This window comes from Anser cygnoides, chromosome 10, assembly GCF_040182565.1.
Source record: "Anser cygnoides isolate HZ-2024a breed goose chromosome 10, Taihu_goose_T2T_genome, whole genome shotgun sequence".
Classification (NCBI taxonomy): Eukaryota; Metazoa; Chordata; class Aves; order Anseriformes; family Anatidae; genus Anser; species Anser cygnoides.
This window is the reverse complement of record NC_089882.1, coordinates 9249768-9262273: the sequence shown is the minus strand read 5'-3', so window position 1 is coordinate 9262273 and position 12506 is coordinate 9249768. Positions and strand designations below refer to the sequence as shown.

The 12506-nt window shown below is 38.9% G+C and overlaps 1 long non-coding RNA gene across 7 annotated transcripts in view; it reads right to left on the bottom strand.

Annotated features, from left to right (window-relative positions):
* The window catches only part of LOC106035507 (uncharacterized), a 78754-nt gene that overhangs the window by 26594 nt on the left and 39654 nt on the right, over positions 1–12506 (bottom strand). For all 7 annotated transcript variants that reach the window (XR_007166955.2, XR_010833964.1, XR_007166962.2 and 4 more), the window contains one exon: positions 2294–2387. This is a non-coding gene — a long non-coding RNA (uncharacterized lncRNA). The remainder of the gene's footprint in view (positions 1–2293; positions 2388–12506) is intronic.

Sequence of the window (12506 nt, the reverse complement as noted above, 5' to 3'; positions counted from 1 at the left end):
TTCAAGATCATCTGTGTACGAAAGCTAGGGATTTGTTTTTCTAAGGAATTTGCATTTTCTGAAGATTATAGTAAACTATTTTTAAAGGAAATTTGTAATTATTTGGAAAATCTGTGCCCTTACAATCTCATCTTCCTTGCAAGCAAGCCACATCCAGATGTATTCATTGGAAGTTCAACATTTGTATTTATTTTCTGACTTAAATGGTAGTTAAAACAAAACAAAACATCTCAAATGTTAAGATAGACTAAAACATTTTGGTCTGATGGTGCAAAAAAGTGTCATGATTGCAAAACAGTGAAACACTCACCTAAATAAGAAATTATAAAACACTGTTATAAATTATAAATTGATATAAATTATAAAACACTGATATAAAAAAGTAATTTGAACTCATCACAATGAAATACAATAGTCAATACCACCTTAAAATGAAACATTAAAAATGTCAAAGTAACACCTGCCTGTGAAATGCTTGATTGTTATGAAATTGTTTTGTACAGAAAATGGTCCCACAGAACTCTTTAACTCTATTTAATCAGTGCAGAAATCAAAGAAGAAGATTCTCATTTCCTTTTCTAAATGAAAAATGTCCATTTCATGAGGGAAAGGTCAGCTGTTCAACAGAGTGCTGGTGCACTTTAAAAAGCTTGAAATCTGCACCTGGACTTCCTCACATCCTCAATATTCCCCTCCCTCAGCCCGGCTGGGAGTTGCTATTTAATACCACATTTCTTGTTCTTTGTGCTTCCATTACTCTGCTAGCTGCATCTTTCTTAAAAATTATTCTTTCTGTAGCATTTGTTGCATTATATATAATAAATACTGCTTTATGTCATAATCCCAGCTAGACAGCTATAGATGTGTTAAATATATACTGTGACAAGTCTAATAAATAGCCATCCAACCACATTACAAATAACCTCAAAGTCAGTCCAATGAACATTGCAATAAATTTGGTTTTGACAGTGCATCTGTATAAATATCAGTAGTAAGACAGATCAGAAAGGCTAACCGGACTAAATAAGTTTGATTTTGGAAAGAATCTATAAGCAATAATGCTTCATTCTCCTTAGTGGGGAGAAGTATTCAGCAAAGAATATAACATGAGCAAAGGGAGAGGTTCCTGAACAAACTGCAGTTTATTTATATGAGAAAAATGAGGTATGCAAAGCAGGACATGTTTAACTAAATATCTATGGAAGTTGCACAATCTTTGCATGCATTAGAAGAGGAATCACTTTGTCTATTAACAGGCTCCTATTGCCAACAACATTACCAGTAGCTGCAAACATCTACTGAACGAGGCAGACAGGTACTTTTTTTTTTTTTTTTTCTCTGGGTGGGAACTGCAACCCAGTATTGTCTGCCAAATCTTTTGGAAAATATTCCAAGTATTTGGCTGACTATTCAGTAGCCTTATCAATACCACCACATCAGCACTTTTTCACCTACCAACCACTTTTTGCTGCCTTCAGCCCGACAGAAACCAAGAGTACCTCACACAGCCCCAGCAGGAAGAGGAGGACTGTCCCCACCCTGCATGCTGTGACTGCTGAACCTCAACAAGTGCCATTTGCACCCTGCTATATAGCTTCAGGAGGTAGGTTGTTCACCCGTGTTTTACCACATAGAAAACTTTCTGCATTCCCACTGCTCAGGTCTAGACGGCTTTAAGATCCTCCCTGGATTTGCTTTCCTATTACCAAAAAGGCCATTCCCTGTGAGCTGCAATGGCAATACTCAACACAGTTCTGTGTTTATTCTCCTCTGCTTAGATTAGATTCTTTTAGTTTTAGATTTGTCTTAGTTTTGTTTAGGAAAAAAATAACATTCTGTTCATAGGAAGCTTTTAGTATCACTCTTAGTTCCCTAACTGTCTCCTCCTGGAGCCCTGGGATCAGGAGATAATGCCACCAGTTTCCCCCCATGTCAGTCCACTCATCAAAGACAGACAAGTTACACAATAGCTGTACTGTTGCACAAAGCATGTTCACAAGCATCTGCATAATCCAGCATTTTCCACAGGGTGAGACTAAAGGGTCATGTAGTCCATGTCAGTTTCACACTACTCAGTTCTGGTAAGGACTGTAGGGGCACAGTTAAAATATGAGAAACAGGAAATACTTCTTCACCATTCACCTTCACTCATCGTTGATTCACACTGAAGGTATTCAATAGGAACTGAAACTTTGGGCAGAACACTGCTAATGTGAAAACAGCAACTTTCCAGGAGCCCATAGACCATGGTGGTAGAATGAACCATACATACTTATGTGGAGAGCACAATTACCTTGTGTTCTGTTCCTTGGGACAGCACTGCATGGTGAGTTTGAAGTCCTCATCAGCTGTGTCATTTGACAAGAGCTTCCCAGGCGGTGACATATCTGCAAGAGAAGAGACCGAAGCTGTTTGCTCTGGTAGGCAATGCCATTGCTCCTTCCTGCCCTCCACAGCTGTCCAGCCTTAGACTGCCTCACACATCCCTCCATGGGATGCAACATTTGCTTGTATTTGGCAGTGTCTTCCTCCTCTGTGGGTGTCTGGGCATGGAAGGAGCAGCCTCGGACCTCCTCAGGTTTCACATGGTGGCATCAAAATCAAAGGAGCACTGAAGGGTTCTCAGCAAAATGTGGGACTGGCAGATTTTAGGCAGAACGAGTGGGGACAGAAGACCATTTTTTCCACCGATTGCTTTATAAGACATTGCTATTAAAAGTTAAATATAGATATAGGGAAGTGCAAACCTCAATAAGTCAGAGCCTGCATGCATCTAATTATATATATACCCTATTGGTCTTAGCTTAAAAATTCTAGTCTTAGTCCCGAAATACTCAAGTTTGCCTGGAAAACCTCAAAGAAATGATCACCAGTGAAGTTACTTGTCAGGCTCACACAGTCCATGTTATTCTGTCTGTTATCAGAGTTTATTTTTTGGACATTTAGACTCCAGAGGCCTCCTGCTGCAGAGCAGTAAAGCAGCAAGAAGGATCCGCTGATTTGTGGCAAATCAGTTCAAGAAGGGGAGCCTTTTCAGTGATTCCACTGTCTGTCTGTCTCCACATGACATGTTGCAAAGGTTAATTTGTTTTGAAATTCCCATTTTTAATTTGCGTTACTGATCAACGTAGCAATTATAAATGTTAATCTATTCTTCAGTGGCCTAAAATTCAGATGTTGAGACTGCTGCAATAAATAAGAATTCCATCACTTGCTGTGATTTATTAAGAATTGAGCAATACTGAGAACCCACTGAGTCAGAACAGTGAAATAAGCATGCTTTCAAGGCACACCCTTAATTAGTTTCAAAGCGGGATGGACCAATTATATCACTTTGATTTAAATCAGTTTAGTTAATTGTGATTTAAATCAGAACCAAGAAATCCAAATTCAGATAAGCTCAATTTGTATTGCATTTTTGCCTTCTAACAGATATTCATAAGAAAGAGTTATTCTCAAAGACGCTCAATGAACAGAAATGCTTAATTGCAAACAAGGGTAGCTTTGATGTTGTAGTTAATATTTGTTTTTGTTAACTAAGAGAACACGTTAAAACTATATGTACATCAATATGTACATCTGCATTTATCTTGTCTTGATTTTTACATTTGTTTTGGGAGAAAATAGGACATGACATTTTTACTCATTCAATTACCTTTTTAAAGTGCTTTGTGTCATGCTGCTTCTAAACAAAAGTATGCAGAGAACTCTTTAAAAAGACCTAAATTGTGTCCTGAACATTTTAGGAAATATTATTAAAATATTCATTGCATTTCGAGGTAGTTGATGTACCTAAGAGTAGAAATAACATCAGCAATTAGCCATCTGAGCTATTTTTTACGTCTTTCCATGTTCTCTGAGATCAGAATTGATCAGACTCCCACACACTCCTTTTACTCATAAGATGGAAGAGGGTAAACAAATTTTGCTGTTGTTTCAACTCCTAGTTGTTTTCACAACTTGTAATATTCTAGTCATTACCTGATGGAAAAAGGATAAAATAAAAAGAAAATGTTCCTTTTGCACCTGCAAAAGAGGTTACAGCTGTCAAAAGCTAGTTTATTACTCAAGAAGCTCCAATTCCAGGTGTCTAGCTAGTAATTTCCCCAGTTTAGTGATTTGACATTCTTCAGAATTTTGGCAGCGAATATATACTCTCAACGGTTATTTTTATGGAAGGGTTTATTAACATGAAAAAAATAATTTTATTTTAGTCATTTATAATGAGTTTAGGCTGCCGTCATTGCAGAATACATCTTAAAGTTTAATTTTAAGAAGAGAAGTATATTAATTTAAAAATTAAACGATGAAATGATGCATGTTGTAAAAATACCCAAAGGTCATCACTAAAGAGCAACTGACAGAAGGACAAGAACCAGAATGGATTAATTCACATCTGTTTTAGAAGGAAATCCCACAGAAACATTCCAGATTCCAATTTAGATTTATTTATTTTGTCCAGAGGATTTCCCTCCACCCTCAGATGAGAACTGAACCCATCCTGATCTGAGGCATCGTTTCCTTCATCAGAAAGGCTCGTTGTTCTACAAACATAGAGCCCAGACTCATCCTACATTGACTTTTTTTAATTGCTTCACATCCCACAGTGCCCTGTTTCAGCCTTGGGGATGCCAGCAGGAGGTTTTGTCCTTAGCCCTGGAAAAGGACAAGTTCCCCAGGAGAGTAAGAATTTGAAACCATTTTAACTCAACAAACTAGTTTTTGCCCAGTTTTGAGTTTACAGCACAGGAATATGCATGTTGGAGTTGAGGAGTGCTAGGACCAGAGAGGCACATACCTGGGATGGAACAGGACACAAAACATACAGCTAACATTTCCATGAGGCCCTGTAGAAGTACTTCCCAAACAAATGAAAATTTGAATAATAATAAAAAATTAAATAAACTTGATAAATAAATAAAAAGTTTTACAAAAGGGTAAAGCAATTCTGTAGAATAAAATATTTGCTTATTCCATCCTCCAGAACAGGCACGGACTAAAACATTGTACTCCAAAGGCGGTAATTGAAGAGCTGTCACCACGCTGCAGCTAAAGACATACACCCATGCCTTCCCCTCAGCAACATCTTCTTTTCAGATGAAAACCACCACAGTTTACAGCCCATCTCTACAAGTCTCAGGCTACCCAGAAATGACAACTTAAATGTGCAGAATGGACAAAAGTGATCAGTAAATATTTCAGTCCTGTATTTGGCAAGATGCAAGACAAAGCGTTCATACAAGACCAAAGAAATACTTTAAAACCTTAGAGAGTAGCTACAGGTGTTACATCTGCTAAGTCATCGGGTCTGCAAAGCTTGCATAGGGGAGTCATTGAACAATTTTGCAAAGGAGGCTCTTGACACACAAATGTCATTTTTAATGTTTTAGGAAACATAGGAAATTCCAGCAACCATTGAATCAAGTCTGAATGCCTTTCTGAAAGATGTGCATTAGTCAAATATAAACCATTAAGTAAATATATGGAAAAAGCAATGCCCTGGAAGAAATAAACAAGTGATATATACCGCATCAGACTAAACAAGCTAGCTGTTCTTTCTTGGCCATGAACTACCTTTTAAATCATTGGAAAATAATCATAAAGAAAGTTTGAAAAATAAAATAAAATGGAAATAAATGGTTTGTTTCTCCTACCACTCATATCCTCTGACTGTGCAACGAACCAGTGCACAGCAGCTTAGAGCCTGACATACCATCTTGCTTTAATCCCTTCCTGTTGACAATGAAAAATGTTATACAAATGTTATGCAGAAGATATACAATATCTGGTCATCAGGAAATCACCTCCCTGTATGAGGATTCTTCGTCTATACAAAGCTAAAGCCAAGGAAACCAGCCTGCCCCTCCCAGGCGGCATACGCTGAGCCAGGCAGGGATGCCTCAAGAACCACCGCGCTCCTGGATCCTCACGTTTGGAACAAGCGTGGCATGCCCCAAAGCAGCCAGTGCTCGACTGACAACGAACGAGGTACATCTCATTCCCACCTGAACCTAAATTCAGGTCAGCTCTCCTGACAACTGTGTTGTTAAAAATCAGCTGGGTGTAGGAGCTAATCAAGATGCCTATGTTAGCTGGACACCTCACCTCCTGCGTGGGGAGGGAAAATGAAGAGAGGAAAAACTAGCTGACAGCAAGAAAATTGAGAAGCAGTAACTCATACAGAACTGGCCCAGAAATAACCAGATTCCTAACTCCTTTATTTGTTCCTGGACTGGGTCCATTCTGACCAGATAAATTCCTCCTCAGTACAACACACAGCTTTGCACATCGCTGTAATGAAGTGATGGGTCACGCTGGTGCTATCGCATCCAGGATTTATGAGGAGACATCATCGCCTGAAATCGGGGAATGGAGGGGGCAGATTTCAGTTCGGCTATGCAAACAAGTTCGTAAGGCAAGTTTAAACATGTGGGATGAAATCAGTCACGTTAAGGTGCTCTGCATGGGTGTAGCTCCGCTCACCTGAGAAGGATACCAGCATACCTCAGTACAGGATCTGATCAGTTAGCAATTAATCCATAGAGCAGGTACATCTATTAACAAAAGCAGGCACACCTCCTACAGGTAATTCAGCATATTTCCTCTCCTTCTCTGAAAAGGAAACGTTCAGTGCAGGCACAAAAGCTGCCTTTTCCCTGTTGATCACCTCTCCTCTCCGTTTGGCATGTTACTTACATTCTTCATTCAGCAACAGATGTGCATAGCCAGTCAAATACTCAAAGATGTTTGTCAAAGTTTTCCTAAGGCTTTTCATCTCCCTGCTTTCCTGTGCCCAAATATAAGTCACCTCTGCTGGCTTTTGGAGCAGATTAATTCAGAGCACAGCTACAGAACTGGCAGGTAATCTGTTAGCTGGAGCTTGAAGCGGAGGATTTTTCCCTAACAAGAACAGCTAAAGGGTGGGAAAGGTATTTCTGAATTAGCACATTTTAATCCAGGTAACATATTTCCTAGAGACATACCCCTCTGATACAAACTCATGGGCAATTCTTTTACTGGACTTGATCTGAAAAGCCACAGGAGGTGGAGGAAAGCTAATCAAAACAGGGTAACTCAAAAACACAAGGGGATAGTGAATTGTAGCCTTATTTTTTTGGGCCCTGAAGCACACTGCACCCCAATCTTCCATGGGGATGGAGGGAAGAACCCCCTTACTAACATCACTCCTGCTCATCCCCAACCTGTTGGAGAAGCTACTGTGCAGGGTTGGCACAGAGAGGACTGTGAGCCACCAAGAGTCAGGGCCAGGGCCAGAGAGGTTCTCTGCAGCTCTCCTTAGGCAACTGGATTAAAAGAGTTTTGATGGTCCAATCACACAACTTTCGCCGCACAATGAAGTGGGAAATGGATCATATCTGCAATACCTTGGAGTTTTCTGTAAAGATGAACTCTGCATACATTTTTAACACAAATCTCTCTCAATTATTATTTTTGTTTTATTTGAGCTGTCTCCTAGGAAACAGTCCATCCATGTCAGCATAAAGGATTAGGATGCTACATGTGGACAGGAACTCCTGATAACCTGCACCCCCAAAATGCTCATCTTGAAACAGCAGGAGAGAAGGAAGCATGGGACCTCATCGCTGCTGGCAGTCAGTGGGACCCTGGCTCCTATTTTCATTTCAAGAATCCTCATACAAAATTTATGCCCAAATTATGTCACGTAATATCAGGCCAAGTAGATGCATGGGTTGTGAAGTGAGGTCAGGGCTTAATATCACACATCGTGGCCCCAAGTCCCAAAACACTTTAAGGATGTAAAAAGCTTTCTTACCTCAATGAATGGGAACATTCACGTGCATGAATTTAGACAGGTAAGATCAGGATCTAACTGTAGAGAAGCAAAATGATGTAAGGGAAGTTATTTACCATAAATACTTTGTTTTTCTGTGAGAGATTAAGAAAAACCTACACAGCAAACAAAAAAAAAAAACAACAAAAAAAAAACAGGAAGGGTTTGAATTATAGCTATTTGATGGGTAACATTTGCAGAAGACAGGTTAATTCTTGTAATCCACTGACACCATCAACCAAGGACTAAGTCAAATATGTTTTTATTCATCTTGTATATCTATTAATACAATCCATTGCAGTGGTTATTCAATATTTATGCCGTGTGAATTGCTGCATATTTCATTCTCTTTTGAAAACTGGGATAGTTGAAATAGAACAGAAATTCTTTTTATCTGACAGAGCTTTAATCTTTCACTCATCATGATTTACCAGAACCATGGTTTGAAAAAGTAAATAAATTATTTTTTTTGCAAGGTAAGGGGTTCCCAAATTAGAATTCTGTAGTCATGGTTCTCAGTTATGATACACCTGCCACTCCTTATAAATAATAAGCGTGTGTAGATTGTTTTTTTCACTGACTGCATTATTTTGAGAAATAGCATCCACCCTGCTGAACAACATTTAAAATCACTCATACTCTAGCCAAAGCAGTCACATTCCACCCTTTAGGAAGTAAGATAATCACTCGCAGCAGCCCGGAAAGACTGTCTACTCTATTTACAAGAATACACATAGTTTGTGGCTCTTCTCTCTTCACAGCTAGACACACAGATCCATCCTGGCACCCTCTGGGTCCAAATATCCCAGAGTAAAACAAATTCTCTAAATCCTTAGAATATACCTGGTTCTGCACTCTGTTCTTTCATCATTTGACTCTCACTGAGATTTGCAACCTAACAGCTTGTTTTGCTTGGAAATAAAGATCCACCTGAAAGTTAGCTTGGAGGAGAATATCTGCAAACATAGACCTTGAAAGAAAACCACCCACCTTCTTCTAGGTGTCAACCACCTCCAGGCTGTGGGTGGAAGGTTGGCAACTACTGTGACTGAAAAGCCTTGCTCCTTGACCTTAGCTCCTGAATGGACCTTGCCGTATATTTGTTAAGACTGGTTCCAGGTCAAGGATGAAAACAGAGATATTGAGAAGACATCGGGAAGGCCCAGGTAAAGCTAGCACAATCCACAACGCAGGCTTCCAAATCAGTTGGCATTTTGCATTTCTCTTGTTTCATATGGGACAATTCAAATGGAGATTTTATCACGACCTTAAAAACTGACAAGAGAAACAGGAGACAGCTCTTAATGCTGCTGTACCACGGTACATGCTACCCCAAAATACCCTCTGAGGCAAGAAACTGAAAAACCCCATCAAGGAAACAGCTCCATAAAACAGAAAAATAAAGTATAAACAGAAAAATAAAACCAGACGCCAATATGTACCCAAAGGAACTATTAAAAGCAAAATGTTTGTCAGTATAGGATGCTCCACTGCACACATCTGGTGCTCTCAGCAATACAGAACATTTCTTTAATTGCTACACCTGAGACCAAGAGCAAGAAATAAATCTAGGGGCTGATCTCAATGCATTCTGAGACAGGTGGAGATGATAGCAGCATGAGGATTTCATTGTCAATAACCAAGCAGTTATACATTACTGCATTAAACAGATATGTTCAGGATACAGCTATGGGTCTATAATTTGATGTCTGTTTTTCAGTTCCTTCTGGTGCAAGACTTTGTAGGGATAACCATGATAAGCTACTCATTTGGTGAATATCATTCAATACTTTTTGCACAATCCAAGATATCTGTATGCAATATCCAGTGGAAAAGGCAATGGACTACAAGTCAGGGCAGCTGCGCTAACTCCAGGCTGCTGCTTCCTCCCAAGGGGTCGTTGCATGTCACTGAACTTTTCTGTTCCTCTTTTATTTACTCAGACTGCAAGCACTGCTACAAGTTTAGTCAGCACCTTGGATTCTCAGCCTCTCTAGGGCCCTTAGAAACGTGCTGCAAGTGAGTACCATCCGTTCAGAGTCACAGCCTCGCCCCTTCTGAGCAACAAACACATTGTGAAGCCAAAGTACTGATAGAAACAAAAGGATCCGAATATAGGCACAAAGCAACAAAGGAGGCACCTACAAAGGAGGCACCTACCACTCCTCTCATGTGTCGTACTTCTAAATTGGAAAATGAGCTACTAGTCCTTTTACTCAACATCTATTGCCTTCAGCTCTCAACAGGATGATGAGAGGTTTCCTCAGTAGTTTAGTGAGTGGTTGGAGTCTACACAAAGGGTACTTCAGACACTACTGTTAAAATGTTCACATCCTTATTAGAAGTTATATATTTTGCTCTGAACCCAAGCCAAATACTCTGAAATGGACTATAATTTCCTTCAGGCCAACATCAAGGTTCACCTCTTCATAATGACTCAATTTGCTATACCTTGTCCTTTCATGAGCAGTGGCACAATGCTTCCCCTTGCCAGACACTATCATCTCCTACACATTTTCCAGCTGCATTTCATGTACACCCCATTTTAACCCAAATTTTGAGTTCTCATCCCTGTCATTACCCAAATCAACAATTGCCTCTCTTGAACTATGTCTGCCTTGGAGGATTCTTGTCCTCTGCAGAACTGAAAGTTTAGCCATCCATTGCATTACAGCACATTTAAGGTCTGGAAAAGATACTAGGTTCCCAACTCTCATTCTTCAGGTTGGTACTCAGATATGTGCTCAGAGCTAAGTACGTTCTTATAGCTTACAAATACTAAGCACATGATTAAGAGGTATCCTTAAAACAGTCACTAGCTTTGAGCAAACATGAGGCAGTTCAAATAGTCTCTTCCACCCAATTTGCCCTAGTTTGACACATTTTATTAAAAAGAAAAAACCCTTGATCTGAAAAGCAGAATGGATTTTTTCGTTATTATTATTTTTAAATGACAGAAAATTTTCCCAGGTATGATGGCCCATTGCTGTGATTAATCACAGTGCAGCCAGAGCAGAGGACTGTGTGGAGTGCTCAGCAATCAAAGCCATCAGTCTTGCCTGTCGTGATCAGATTGCAGTTTTTGGCAAGCGTGGGCATCAGTTTCTTGATTTCATCTACAGAGAACAAGCAGAATAGGAGATCAACAACTCCTTTTATGAGCACCAGTGGCTCATTTTATCTGCATCTGCTGGATGTCTATACCTCTGGAACTGTGCTCTGCAGGCCTTACCAAGTTCGTATTGGCAATGTCAAAAAAAAAATATTACTTTAAAATCATCAAATCAGGACAAACCTGAGACTTGCTGATCATTCCTTTTGATGTTCAGGAAGCTGAAAAAAATTTCAATGTGATGGGATTTGTAAGGAATATCATGCTTTTTATTTCTTTTTTTTTTTCTTTTTAAACACAAAGCTTGAATTTTTACCCTGAAAAATAACATCAAGTGTCTTTAGATGTACTCTTGTGCTGATTCAGAAGGAAAGGAAAAAAAATTGAATCAATGCTAGAACTGGAAAAAATACACCCTACCTCCACTACCAACAACCAAAACCAAAACCAAAACAACAGCCCAAAAACCCAGCTGGGCTGGTCTCAAAATCTTTTCTTGCAATATAGTCATTACACAGTATCATATTTTCAAGCTATATTTTATATACATAATATTGAGCATGCACACACTATGCCAGGACAGTCAAAATTAACAAAGAATGTATATATATTGATGTTACCAAACCATACCAGAATGAAAAAGTTAATTTGCCTCCATCTTTCAGAACTTCATTCAGTGCAATTCCAGACTACGTTTTCCTTTTTTTTTTTTTTTTTGTAATGTACGGTTCCCCTATCCAAACTTTTGTGATTAGTTCAATGACATGGTAATTGTTTCTTTCCTGTTTAGAAATATACTGAATAGGATGAAGTTCAATTTCTGGCTGCAAATGCCTCTTCATAATTACCATTGTGTAACTGCTTTTTCGAAAGAATTACGTTAAAATTATTTTAGGCATCTATTTCAATCTTATTTAAAATAGATTTCCTGAAGCTGAAAAAACCTTTGCATTTGCTTTTGGCCTTCTCCTCATTACTGCTTCACGTGTAATGATGCCATAATGATTCACTGCTTGATGTTCTCCAGTTTCAGAGTTATTTATTGTAATTGCCTAATTTCTTATGAGAAAGGTGGATAAGCAAGTATTTCAAGAGGCTTGCAAATAACTGCCAAGGACCACAAGACTGCAGTTTTTCTTAATTTATATCTAAAATGTTTTGCTGTGTTAGCTCAAATAATGTGTTTATATAATTTTTTTCAGTGCAGCTTGTATCATTCATCACTCATTAAGCAGTATGAGCTACGCATCCTGTTTTAAAACTTCAAGGTATTTTTCTGGTTACCATTACTGCAATGCACTGTATTTTTTTTTTATTTATTTTTTTCTAGAAAACCAGCAGTAGGGTAATGAAGTGACTTTGAATAAAAGACTCTCCTTTTGATTTAACTCCAGCTATTCTTACCTATGAAATAAAAAGGGTCCCACTCCTGCACGGTTGCATGACTGCTTGGTTTCCCAGTGCAAAAGGAGCCAGAGTTTGGTCTTCTCTGGATTTCAGCTTCTTGAGAGTTTCATTTAAGATATATACTTTTTATTATTTTATGTTTTTTATTTCTCCTTGCCTACTTTTAAGGGGTGC